A 7,640-nucleotide genomic window follows, 5' to 3' on the forward strand; every position below is an offset into this window, starting at 1 on the left:
AATAACAAATATATTGTACTTTTCATACATTTCCCCCTTTGAATGATGATGATGATGTTGAAGGCGATGATGATGTTGAAGGCAATGATGATGATAATGATCATGATTATGACAATGATAAAAGTGATGGTGGTGATGATGGTGGTGGTGATAATGATGATGATCATTGATGATTATCATCATCATCACCACTACAACAGCATATAATCCAGCATTCTAGGCCTAACTGGTTCATACAACTTTTTCCTGTAAACATGAAAAGCAACAGTGCAAGCTTTTAATGATATCCACTTTTCCATCAAACTGTTCTTGATAAATACGAAATGCATGAACTAATAAAACATCTCAAAAGGAATATTGTTCTTCCTCCATCCCATGTCTCAACCTCCCCCTAAAAAAGAAATCCATAAAAGCCCCAATGAAAAAATAGCACTTGTGGCGAAAAGATACTCAAGACCAAGTATTTGTGCTCCTCTTCAGCATATTTGGTTTCACAAAGAGCTTGTCATAGTCAAAAGAAAGTAAAATATGATACATGGCTGTAGAGAATACAGATCTTATTTCATTTCCGAGGGAATATACGTTAGCATAAATCTGCTTCGCACATCCATTATAGCCAGAGTGTCCCTTCCATGCTGTTCAAAATGTTTTTACATGCTAAAACTACAGTATTTTTAAAAAATTCCCTCTCAAAAAAAAAATCCCTCTCAAAATAAAAAAGCTAGTTTCTTGTTCATATTAATATAGGTAGTGTCATATTATTATAAAATGCATAAATAATCAAACTGTAAACAATATATTCATTAATACTAAATAGGTTCATTATTGCGGATTGAAATAATCGCTAGAGGGTATTCATTTGTCTCGCAATCTACTATGGTCAACAAGGAAATTCGTGATCACTCTCGCAAAAAGTGTTCACTGGCTTTCTAGGAAAATTCGTGATCACTCTCGCAAAAAGTGTTCACTAGCTTACAAGTTCACGAGCTTTCGTTCATATATTCATTGTTGTCACATTATGGCTGCAAAACCTTTCACTTGACATTATCTCTCGAAACAGCTTTTTCAATAAGCACTTAAATATAAAAAGTAGTTTTTGTATTGCTTATGTGTTGTTGTGACTTTCAATGCTTCTAAAGTTCTAATTCAATGAAAAATACATTTCCATGATATGTACATTATATTTACAGTAGAACAAGGTATTACATGTAACTCACAGATGCAATGGCAGGGATGATAAAATAAACTTCTCGGTCCTTCCTTCTTTTTCTTTCTTTTTCCTTGTTTGTATCACTGATCCAACTCCATGCTTGTATCATTTTAGGGCAACTATTTATTTTGGAATGTGCCATGAACCTGATATGTGGTGCGAGATTTGATTGCAAATGCCTGGGAAATCCTGAACATTTCAACACAACAGCTCAAATATTTACCTTACGAGATGATATATCTCCAGAGTGCATGAAAAGTACAAGCTTTCAGTACTTTCTAATATCAAACCAACCGGGGACATGATTATTATTATGTTATCTCTTAATATAGTATCATACCTATTCAGTCGTCGCTAGATTCTGACACGTTTCCCAGGGAAGGAACAAGTACATTCTTTTCCTTAGCTGAAGTCTTTAAATCCTAGCTTTCGAAAGTTGAACATTGATCGGGAGAGAAAACCTGCACATCGATTCAAAACGTGATTTGCAATTCACCAGGGATCGTCGGCTTTTACTTGAAGAACGGTTGAAGTCATGAATTATTCATTTTCATAAGAAAGCTACGTTAGACAGCGGAGCTCTAAAATGCGCTCTTCAAGAGCATAGCAAACAGATTGCTGAGGTTTTATTCTTCAAGTTCCCTCTCCTACAGTAAACATCAAGATCTTTGCAGCAAAACTAATGTGACTGATTATGAATACAAAATAACATTGCCGTATTCAAAACTGAAAATAAGACAAATTGGCAGGGTTTAAGTTAACATTTCATGAAGACTGTTCTGTCGGCATACAGAACATGATAGCACTTCTTTTATATCCGACTACATCCAGTCAAGAAAGTTGCAATTCTTCATGGTTGCAGACACAAGGCTTATAAAACCATATTTCTTTAAGGTGTAATTTACTAATTTTATAGTTCAAAGTTTTTCCATAATGCCTTTCATCAACCTATCTTGTCCACATAACACAATTCTTCCATTTCTAAAAAATTCACTATTAAAGGAATACGTAAAATGAATGATGTCTTACAAGTCGTTATCAAAAACAAATGGTAGTGTAAGGAAAAAAGAAACCAGATTTTGCAAAAGACAACCATGATATTTAGGGGAAGGATGACGGTTCCCACTGTATCCGATCTACATTTCCTGAACATTGTGTTTACTCTGGTTCCAGGCCAAGTGCTACCAACCACAGATCAACTGAATTTTTTTTTTTTTTTTTTTCAACTAAAAAATAATGGTTCATAAGAAGGCAACACAACTGATTTGAATGTTCTATGACGAAGTAAAATCTATACAACATAAAAAATAAAAGTTTCCTGCAGAGCAGCTTTGCTTTTACACTTTAATAGTAGTAGTACAGTTTGTGTACTCTGAAGATGGGCAATTGTGCTTCTCACCTGAAAGTAACTATGGCATCATACAATAAAGTGAAAATGTATTTCAAAGAAGTGGATGATTTTCTTCTTCTTTTTTTTATATTACAAATTCAAAATTTTGATAGCAAATGGCCCTATTACAGGTATTTTCTAATTCTTTGAGAAGAATATGAAGCATTTGAGCACCATCGATATTAACCGATAACATGCTGTTTTTATGTACATTCATAGAAGTAAAGTGTGACAGTGTACAGTAAGCTTGTGTGTTGTGAAGAGATAAAGCGAAATTAGCTAGATTAACTAGTAATATCCCATGCCAACCGGCTCGCCAGACAAATTTCCTTTGCTTTGCCCCCCCCCCCCCCTTCACAGCCAGGATGTACCAAATTATGACAATGCTATCGTCACTTCAAGATTAGAAACATCACATTCATTGCTTTGCCCTACGTGTTTTAGAATTACTTGTGGACCTGTGCATTGACTTTTCCTGTGTCAAAGACAGCAAGGTGAATTGACATGCTTGCAAAAAAATTAAAAATATTTGTGCTTTTTATTAAGTAGACCAACACTCTTGTGTGCAAAATATAGGCCTGCTTTATTGTATATCTGGAATTTGTTCCATGCTTTTATAGCTGTGGGTACACTATTTAATTCCTAAACACTGATTATTTTCAGTTTTATCACATAAAAATTTAAATAATGAAAAGCATCATAAATCTTTAATACATGTAGTTCCTTTGTGATGAGTTACTTTGTAGTTTATTTCTTCTAAGTTGTCATTAAAGCTCCTACACTTTGATGAATCTTCATTTTAAGTTTAAACTTTGAAAACTTTTTTGGGCAATTAGTAAAGGGTAATTAAATCAAGGAAAGGACCCCAAGGCCCAAGCAACTATAGGCCTACAGGCCTGCTCCAAAGGCCTCCACAATGTTAAATTTGAAGTTAAACTTAAAGTTGGAATTTTAAGCCTTAAAAAAGTCTAAATACAGAACTTGTAAGGGTGGTTGGGGTAGTACAGTGTATGCTTAATTTTGGCAGACATACTCTAGTTTTTGTACAACCAACCATTCCACGGCTTGCAAAAGTACAATGACGTCTGATTAGCCTGCCAGGAGTCTAATAAAGAAACAGTTTAATGCAATCAGCTCAAACTGCGGCCAAAACAACTTAATTCCTTTTAAACACCCCCTCCCTCTTATCTAATTTTATCTCATGTACATTTCCCTCACATACTTTTTTTCATTTCTGTAGGTGTAAAAAAACTGGCCTTCAAATAAACATGTACTGATAAGCATTTGGTCCAATCATCACTTCATCTATCACCACTTTGTCTATTACCATTTCGTCTAATAACCAGTTGGTCTAATACCCATTTTCTTTTCATTCATTCTGCACAATTAACACTTAAGTTTACTTAGACCACACGGTAAATGGGCTAAATGGCTATTGGACCAACTGGTCATCAGACGCCAGACGGAATGGCATTAGACTAAATGAAAGTTGACCATGTGGTGAGTGGACAAACTGATGGTAGACCAAATGATTGTAGATCTCAGTTAGCAAATAAACCCCTCCATCATTTACTTAAATTATATCTCACATTAATTTCCCAAGGCTATGTAGGACACTTCTCTTTCTACTTTCCTCCGTGTACAAACTGGCCTTTGGAAATATTCTGACTACCAGCCCCCCCCCCCCCCCCCCCTTCTTTCATAGTCATGTACATTCCCATTACATACAGTTCCATGGAGACATCTTGTTGAAAACCCATGCCTATTTGGGATGCATACAATCGTGTGTACTACAAAACACACAAATCCTTTCCACTTGCGAAAGGAAAACAGGAAAAAATCACAAATGCTGTAAAGGTGTGAAAATCTTTATCCAAGGTCGTCGGAGCCCTTGTTCCCACACAGCATGAAAATTGTGACAAGCCTCAACATATGTATGGTCCACATTGAACGAATGGTATTGATTTCAGTTGCAGCTACAATTAGAGAATTATTGTGTAGGCCTACATCAACCCTCAGCTATGGCCAAAGAAGAATTCATGTAGGCTCAATGTAATAAAGCCATACAAAGAAACAAGAAACCATATAAAACACTCATTAAATCCAGATCCACAGTCTCTTTAAACTTCATTGAATCTCTTGACCAGACACAGTGTAAAAAACATAACTGAAATGAAAGGTGCACGTTTACATGTACTGCCCTATACAGAATGAACATCTATAGAAATTACTTCCAGAAACATCTTAACAAAACAGTCAAGGTCTACTAATGGGAACATGGCCTTTGCTGCTTGTTTGGATATTCTTGGGAATAACATTACATAACATGTAAAATCTAGGCCTATATCATGAATAGTGATTAAATACAGATATATAGATGCCTGTTTTTGCGAATCTTTAAACACTGTAAAAATGGAAAATAATGCAATTCCAATAGCTCATCGAGACAGAGGGATCTCCAAGTAACATCAAAATAAAAAAGATCCAAAAAACATGATATCCAAGATGTCTTTCGTGCACTCCTGATAATATTCACATTCAGATCATTTGATTATCCATCCAATTATTCCATATTTTGAAATCTTCATTCAAATTCCTCCACAAAGATTTCACCATTTCATTCCACTAAATTATATCCACATCTTGCTACAGGCTACTACAGCTAAACACACCTCAATTTCACGTTGTTGAGAACTAGATCCTATAGAGCGAAATAAACCTTGAAGGCAACACCCCGTAGATAGCGCTCCTAATGCCGCTCGTGATCTTCCCAGCACCGAATGTAACAATAACATCCCAACGCTGCTCTATTCGGTAGTAGTATCAAAAGAGGAGAAAAATTCCCTTACGGTGCGTCCGTCAGAATTCGTCACTCTACTCGCAGCAGTGGCTTTCGGTTCTTGTGACAGAGTGAGAGAGAGGGGGAGAGAAATTCTCCCGCACGCGTCTTCCCCCTTTGTCTGACCAAGCCAAGGTTGTCAAATTGGCCAACCGTTAGCGAGATAATCTCCCTTGCAGTGAATGGATGGGGTAGGGCTTGCACCCAAGGATAAAGAACTTATGAATGGACAGTTGAGCGCTTGTGTGTATCGCTGTGTGTCCATGCATACAGTATTATCAGTATATACCCCAAGTGTGTACACACAAAAGGATCTGACACACTCACTCCAAAAATATGTCCAGATTTCAAAGTACCTTTAAAATTCTTGCGATTATTACATTTTTTGAGGTGTTTACTTGTTTAGTCTACTCATTCCTGTCCCCTTTGTGGAAGGTTATTGACTCAATAATCTGCTGTAACTAAATATGAATTGAATGCAAGGACTCCACTGATGAATTTCATGATGTGGTTAGCACTGTTTATATAGGGACACCAATATAGTCCATTAAATACCACAATTGAGTGATTTCCAATAAAACAAAACTGTTCCACCGGTTGTGAAAACATCACAGGAGCAGCGGAACAAATTTCTAATTAATAACAAATGGACTAGGAAATCAATCATTTGCAATTCAAAGACATCATGGATGGATGGAAGTCTTATTCAAAATAAATATGAAAATTCCTTGTCATTCACTTAATCATCAGTAATCATTATGAAAATTACACCTTTCTGTATTAAGTATAACCAAGGAGTTACCACTATTACATAGACCTGTATACTTTAGAACTTCACAAGTCATCCAAGTCCAACAATGTATGCCTCCATGTGTATCAATTTGAGTGAAATCTCACATTTTTTTTTCTATGTCATCCCTCCTCGCTTTAATATTCTATTCATAAACAAAAAGATGACAGTTGGAAAAAATGCAGCTCTAGGTGAGAAATACTTCTTCTCAATAACGTAACTGCCCAAAAATGTGAAAAGAACGGGGCAAAGACACCCTGGAGCCTCAATCCAAATGAGACAGATTGCGAGCAAATCAATCAATTTCATTATTTTCTTTTGATGAAAAACATTTGTTTGGCGGGTCTATCAGTTGATGATATTGATAAAGGAGCATGAGTCATACATATCCTGATATTTGGGAAACACAGGGTACACGTGAGAGGGGGTGCACTCATGGGAGGGGGACAACGTCTGGAACCATACACTAAAATCGACACAGACAACGAACGGCCACACAGACAACGAACGGCGGCACCCAACAAACTGTCAAAATGACACCAAAACACAGGCAGCTAGTCTGCAGGAAAATGGATACAAAACTGGTCGGAATTGGATCGAATTGACTCCGCAAATCGAATCACACATTCCGAAATGAAATAATTTCTCAAACCATGTTTCTGTATTAGTCATGTTGTTATTTCCTTGATGTGATCTTGGTGGGTCTGCAGAACCTTGTTGCGCTCAACTGGTGTAGGATTACCTGAGAAGGAAGATGAATAAGTCTCACATTGCAAGAATGCAGCAGGTTCTCTATTATTTCATTTTTTCCCCATGAGTTGGATTCAATTTAGATCTTTTAACACCTTGAAACACTTTCTGGCCAGAATTCATGATCGACTGAGAGGTGAAAGTTTACAAGTTCTTGAAGGTTTTTGGTAGGCCGTACTATTTTCTGGGTTTCAGTTCTCAGAAGCGAACTTGTAAAGGCACTGTGGCAGATTAGAACAAAATGTGCATGAGCTTTGTGTCACATGAAAAAAAAACATTGATCTGTGCTATTCATATAAGAATTCATATCATTTTGGAAAAAATTTTATCCATCATACTGTAAAAAAAAAAGTAGACCTACATGTACAGGTATGTTGAATGAATGTCTGCAAACTGGAGTAGACCAGAAAAACCATAACATTGTTCACTATTCCACTGAGCATTCACTGACATGTACAATAATAAACAATACTTGACAATAAATGTCTACTCCATAAAAAGGAGCAAACTTTGAACAAAATAAGGAATACCACATTTTCTTTATTTTTACCTCACAAATAAATCAAGCATGGAAAGTAAACAGAACAAAGTACTCGAAGCAGGTGCATGTTACTTTTAACACAACAATACCATTCCTTTGTATCAACAGATGGAATTTCTT

General features: G+C 36.2%; 1 protein-coding gene across 1 annotated transcript in view; it reads right to left on the reverse strand.

Annotated features, from left to right (window-relative positions):
• Positions 1 to 7,137, reverse strand: part of LOC121425983 (formin-like protein 2) — a 70,918-nt gene extending 63,781 nt beyond the window's left edge. The window contains exon 1 of the mRNA XM_041622112.1: positions 5,273 to 7,137. The gene's annotated coding sequence lies outside the window, so the exon portion shown is untranslated. The remainder of the gene's footprint in view (positions 1 to 5,272) is intronic.
• Positions 7,138 to 7,640: the final 503 nt, after the last annotated feature.

The sequence above is a fragment of the Lytechinus variegatus genome, chromosome 13 (assembly GCF_018143015.1).
Source record: "Lytechinus variegatus isolate NC3 chromosome 13, Lvar_3.0, whole genome shotgun sequence".
In the NCBI taxonomy this organism is placed as follows: domain Eukaryota; kingdom Metazoa; phylum Echinodermata; class Echinoidea; order Temnopleuroida; family Toxopneustidae; genus Lytechinus; species Lytechinus variegatus.